General features: G+C 38.1%; 1 protein-coding gene across 26 annotated transcripts in view; it reads right to left on the bottom strand.

The window, feature by feature from the left end:
• Positions 1-4,107: 4,107 nt before the first annotated feature.
• The window catches only part of smad3b (SMAD family member 3b), a 36,050-nt gene continuing 33,737 nt past the window's right edge, over positions 4,108-6,420 (bottom strand). For 5 of the 26 annotated variants that reach the window (XR_015514168.1, XR_015514176.1, XR_015514178.1 and 2 more), the window contains exon 10: positions 4,108-6,287. The gene's annotated coding sequence lies outside the window, so the exon portion shown is untranslated. Of the gene's footprint in view, positions 6,406-6,420 lie in introns of all 26 variants that reach the window. The other 21 variants (XR_015514172.1, XR_015514163.1, XR_015514174.1 and 18 more) reach the window with 8 other exon arrangements.

The following is a 6,420-nucleotide window of genomic DNA, read 5'->3' as shown; positions in this document are numbered from 1 at the left end:
GAATCAGTTCTGATGTTCTTTTGTTTGGAAATACATCTATCAAATGTTCGGAAACGCATTTGACATGAGGAAAGATTATTTATTTAAAGTCACACTCTTGAAACTGACATCAATTCCATTATGACAGTGAATGCAAGAGTTGTGATGGGGGAAATGAGGGCAAACAAGAACTAAGCACTAGTAGATGAATATGGATGATGTGATACAATATAAAACAGTATGCATTTGTTTCCAAATCATGAGTGCAAACAATGTTTAAATACAAGCAATATATTCGAGAAAGATGGACAGTACTTTGCGCTTTGGCCATGATGGGTTAAAGATAAACTAGAAAAGTAAAGTTCGTAGACAAACTCTATGGTGGCTTGAGAAAGCCTAGTCTGAAAGTTTAAAGTTTCAATAATTAAAGTGGTTTTTAAATTTGAAACAGTTCTAACTACCTATACAGTTAAAGTCAGAATTATTAGCCCCCCTGAATTATTATCCACGTTTATTTTTTTCCCCAATTTCTGTTTAATGTTGAGAAGATTTTTTCAACACATTTTTAAACATAATAGTTTTAATAACTCATTTCTAATAACTGATTTATTTCATCTTTGCCATGATGACAGTAAATGATATTTTACTAGATATTATTCAAGACACTTCTATACAGCTTAAAGTGACATTTCATTTAGGCTTAATTAGGTTAATTAGGTGAACTAGGCAGGTTAGGGTAATTAGGCAAGCTATTTTTTAGTGACGGTTTCTTCTGTAGACTTTTGGGATATAAATAGCTTAAAGGGGCTAATATCTTTGTCCTTAAAATGGTGTTTAAAAATGAAAAACTGCTTTTATTCTAGCCGAAATAAAACAAATAAGACTTTCTCCAGATGAAAAAAATATTATCAGACATACTGTGAAAATTTCCTTGCTCTGTTAAACATCATTTGGGAAATATTTAAAAAAGAAAGAATTCAAAGGTGGCTAAAAACAGACTTCAACTGAATGTTAGCATGTTTCTAGTGTGGATGGGCATGTTTCTTGCTAGGCTGTTGATAGGGGGTTTTGAGTGGTTGCTAAGTGGCTGCTACAGTGTTCTGAGTGGTTGCTAGAGTGTTCTGAGTGGTTGCTTAGGTGTTGCTAGGCAGTTGATATGGTGTTCTGAGTGGTTGCTAGGCGGATTCTAAGACATTGCTAGGGTGTTTTGACTGGTTGTTAAGGCATTGCTAGGTAATTACTAAGTTGTTCTGAGTGGTTGCTAAGCCATTGCTAGGTAGTTACTAAGGTGTTACTAGGGAGTTGCTGGGTGGTTGCAAAGGTGTTCTGAGTGGTTGCTAAGGCGTTGCTAGGGTGTTCTGAGTAGTTGCTAGGCGGTTGCTAAGGCATTGCTAAGTTGTTGCTACGTGCTTGCTAGGGTGAGTGGTTGCTAAGGTGTTGCTAGGTAGTTGCTAAGGTGTTTCTATGTGGTTGCTAAGGTGTTCTAAGTAATTGCTAAGCAGTTGGTTATATAAATTAGCATGGTTCTAATATAAATTAGTATGTTGTTAGCATGGTTCTAGCATAAATTAGCATGTTATTGCCAAAGTTCTAAAATGAATTAACATGTTGCTAACATGCTTCTAGTATAAACTAGGATGTTGTTAGCATGAATTTAGTATGAATTAGCATGTTTGCTTGCATGATTAGTGTGTATGTTAGTATGGTTTGATATGTAGTCAGTATGTTTCTAGTATGGATTAGTGTATTGTTAGCATGAATTGGTATGTTGTTAGTATGTCCAATGTAAAGTCAAGGGCAGTTTTTAATAATAGAAATCCATGTGACACTTGCTAGGGTGCCATAAGTGGTTGCTAGGGTGTGGCTTGTAAGTTGAAAGGTCATCAGTGATTGGCAGATTGGTAGTCTAAGTTAAATGAGCCCAACCTTTATTCTGTATGACAGTCTGGCGCTTATGAGGTCACAAAGTTTGGTCCAATGCTAAGTCAATTGAACTTTTCTGAAATTTCCGGCTCAGTTTTGTTAAAACAGATCAGAAAGTCAGATCAGTTGGATAAGATATAGCAACTTAATTCATTAAAATTTGGAGGTTTGGTGTTAGTTTGGTGGTTGTAGTATGAACTGTCTGGGAGGAGATGCGTTCTTAAAATAGTAAAATGAATAAAAAGAAGACGGAATAAGCAGATGTAGTATAACAGTATGTTGGCTTTCTCCTGCCACCATAATGAACAGCGAGATTAAAAGCAAAAGACGCTGCTTAGGAGAATCAAACACAAGCATCAATTATTCCATAAAAAATCTAACAGATTCTTGGTATCGAGGCAAGAGTCATGAATTGAGTAACTGCAGTTAAATGTCAGTACTGGATTTGATGAGCAAATTAGACACAATAAATCTAGCCATGTAGGCAGTAGGCAGTCATCCTGCGACATATATCTTTACATAAAAATATAAGCTTTCCAAGAGCTGCCAGCAGTACTTGCCCTATAAAAACATTAAACACAATACAGGTATATCTCCCAATTTCACCAATTGGCAGTCGTTAGCTGGAAAGAGACCCCCTTATAAGTGCCGATCAAAGAAGCATATTGATAAAAGTCAATGCTAAAACGGAAACTTTGGTGTCTAAAGGTAACACTTACCATTGCTTGGCGGTTTTTGTTGTGGGAGGAATCGTGTCTTTTCAATAGGTACGCACGCAAACGGAAATTTTGCATGAGGTTGAAGATTTCCCCCACAGATTTCATAACAGCGTGAATTTGGTCAGGTGTTGCCACAGAAGTAACTTCTGTGTGAGCAGTGTTTCGTAGTTATAATTACTTTAGTCTCAGCCTCAGACTCACTAGCATTTGTCAAACATTTGACACATGGAAAGCACTTCATGAGATTCAAAGTTGTCATCTGACTGGATGAATTTTACAGGATTTCCCTTTGACACATCGAATTCTTTAAAGGTCCTCCCGAAAAATTCTTTCACAACTGTAACAAATCCCTGCTGATAATCAATTAAATGGTGGATTTACCAAGGATGTGTGTAATGTATGCCATAGAATCTTCAAAATAGATCTAAGAGTTTTATAATGTTACATTTTCACACCCCTGAATGTAACGCTGAATAATGCCTCATTCACACTAGCAGTGACTTTTTAGCTGCCTGTTGCTCTGGGTGGCAATCTGCTGCAAACGCAGGTCTGTGTAGGCTTATAGCAGGGGTGCCCAAACTCAGTCCTAGAGGGCCAGTGTCCTCCATATTTTAGTTCCGACCCCAATTGAACACACCTGAACCAGCTAATCAAGCTCTTTCTATGTAAAAACTTCCAGGCAGGTGTGTTGCTGGAAGTTGGAGCTAAGCTATGCAGGACACCGGCCCTCCAGGACCGAGTTTGGAAACCCGTTACAACCAGCTTCTAAGCGAGCTGAGAAATGATCATATGAGGTCTACTGGTGCTCCTATTGGCTGTCGCTCAAGAAATTCGATCTTCATTTGCATAAATTTGTACGATTTTCAAGTTTGTTGCGTCACTCGACACGCCCACTTGATCGCCAACAGGTAAAGTACTAGATTGGATTTGCGGCCTACCAAAAATGCAATATGCACATTAATATAGCAGCATTTTTAATAATAATTAATAATTACAACAATTAATATTTTTACAGTACTGTGACGGAGTAGGCGTTAAAAAAACTATTTATTGGGTAATTTAATATATAGCATAATTAATGCTCGATACAACTACGTTTTATACAGCACTGTAACAGTTGGGTTTAGGGTTGGAGTGGGTGTAGACATTAATGAAATACAATAAATGGAAAATTTAATAAATAATATAAATAATTCTCGTTAACTTCCAGCCACAACCATATTGCCAACGGTCACTGTCGCTCGCGTAGACAGAGGTCGCTGGAAGTTGCTCTCTCCATTGAAATGAACAGTTTTGATTGGTTGCAACACATATCAGTCAAGCTGCCTCTGGTTTGTCATTGGCCAATAAAGCGACAAACTTCTCCAAAGCGAAACATGTATTGCTACATTATTGACAACTAAATGGAGTGTTGCTTATGTGACCACACCATACTGTAAAGATATAAATGTCTTGTTTTGATAAACACAATACTCTAATACAGTAGTAAAATATACATCTGCAAACTTCAGTCGGTTTATTATGCAAAAATACTCGTTACAAAAATGCCTTTGCTAAGCAAAATTCAAACAGTAGCCATCAAGTTCAAGAAATGAAATGGCAGTATTTGCTACTAACATTTGTCACTGACAAATTTCCAATGCTGTTTTCCTGTTTATGCCACCACTGGGTTGTAAAAAACAAGTGCTATTCATAATAAAGGGTAAGTACCTTTGTCTTTTTAAAATTTCCATACTTAGTTCCTGTCAAAAGTACAAACATGGTCGACCGTGCAAGAGACCAATGGCAATCACAAACACTCAACCCGTCCAGTGCAGTGCAATTTAATCAAGCACACCTACACACAACAAATGGACAAGGTTACCCAAAGCGCTAGCTTTAGGTTAACACAAAGCAAAATCATCTCTGCCCGAAGTATACTTGGGATTTTTTCCACGGTTCAAGAGTTCACACTTAGCTGATGATTGATATTAAAGCTTGTTTGGCATGCTGTCCCGGAAGAGAGCCCTGAGCTTTTAAGATTCTCGAGCCTTGGCCTCCCTCCCATTGCAGGGCGAGAAGGGAGTTTGAGCTCAGGTAGATCTCGATGCTTATTCTCCTCTTGCTTGTTTGTAGCTAAGTGTCGGATATGGATGGCTAATAAGAGGTGTACTCACTTAGATCTTGACTGTAAAGTTTTTGTGATCAATTATTTAGGGTGCTTGTTTTGGACTGTGGGAGAAAACTGGAGGACCTAGGGAACACCCACGCGAGCACGGGGAGAATGAGCAAAACTCTGCACAGAAATGCCGCCTGGTTAAGAAGGAAATTCAAGTTCTTTAAGACGAAGATATCAAGATAAGAAAACTGGTTATTTATAGTGAGTTAGGAATCAACTGATTGGATAATTGGTCATGAGCTAATTTTGGAACAGCTGTGAACAATCATAAGCATGTGATCCTCTTAAAATTTGTTTATAAATAAACTTAGAAAAAGATGGACGAGGCATCTCCACTTCATTCCACTGTAAAATAATAAAGCTAATCTGTGCCATGTATTGCCGCTGCCATCTTATAACGATGAGCTCATTTGGAGCCTAGATATCAAAAAGGTTCATTCATGCCATATCTGAAAGATTCCAGCTTGTAAATTGCATTCACAGACTCGTAGACCTCTCATAATTACAACTTGTGAAGTGTTTTTTGAGAGCTATGGCTTATGCGAAGTGACAAGAAAAACAATTGTGTAACAGAATCTGCCAACGTAGACATCTCCATACAAAAGTAAAGACATGCAGGATTGACTGTTGCTACAGAAACGGATAATCCCTAGACTGAGGCTAGAAACAGCACCGGGTGGTTGTCATCTTGGAATTAGAATAATAATTACATTGCATTAATGCAGCACTTAAATATTTAATCTCAAGCAAATAATCTTGACACAACACTCCATTTTATAGCTAATCACTAAATAAAACATAAAAAACGGCACTTAATCAGACCTCAGCATGATAAGTGCCACCTAAAATGATGAAACCTTTGCTTACATCCCATTCATTTATATGGAGAGGGTCCTGTTTATGACCTATAATACAGGCAGCCACAAGGGGGCGAACACAATGTATTGGCTTCACTTTTCAGGCACACTTATGTAGAACACACATTCTGCGTCCCAATTTGCATACCATCTGTCCTAAATAATATCGTAGTATGTTAAAAAGAGTAAGCCAAAGGTTCCAGGATGGTCTACTATTTCCGGTAAAAAATTGAAGTGAAGAACCGTCCAAATTCTAACCACTTATATTGCCCACAGTACATTGTGTGTTGGACGTGAATTAGAACTACAAACGCAGGTGAAAAGTGTAAATAAACTACAAACATGATGGACGTGCAAGACCAACCGTCAAGTAGAGGCTTCAGTAAAAATGTTTGTATGACTGTTAATTAATATCCAGCCCACTGGAAAATGTTTAAACCGTGTTTTCTGTGTTATATTTCATCTGCAACAACAATACTGAACTTATATACAGACGTGTTTGGATATTAACGTCTGAATAATTATCTTAGACCTGAGGAGATTTCTCTGCATGAAAGAATGGGAGATTATCCTGCTGCTGCTTCTCCCCTGCTGAAAAATCCAGCTTAAACCAGCCTAGGCTGGTTGGCTGGTTTTAGCTGGTTGACCAGGCTGGTTTTAGAGGGGTTTTGGCCACTTCCAGGCTGGTTTCCAGCCATTTACAGCCTGGTCTTAGCTGGTCAGGCTGGAAAATGACCAGCCAAATCCAGCTAAAACCAGCTTGACCAGCCTGGTTTAAGCTGGA

Source organism: Danio rerio, chromosome 18 (genome assembly GCF_052040795.2).
Source record: "Danio rerio strain M-AB ecotype USA chromosome 18, GRCz13ab, whole genome shotgun sequence".
Classification (NCBI taxonomy): Eukaryota; Metazoa; Chordata; class Actinopteri; order Cypriniformes; family Danionidae; genus Danio; species Danio rerio.
This window is presented reverse-complemented; position numbering and strand designations above follow the sequence as displayed.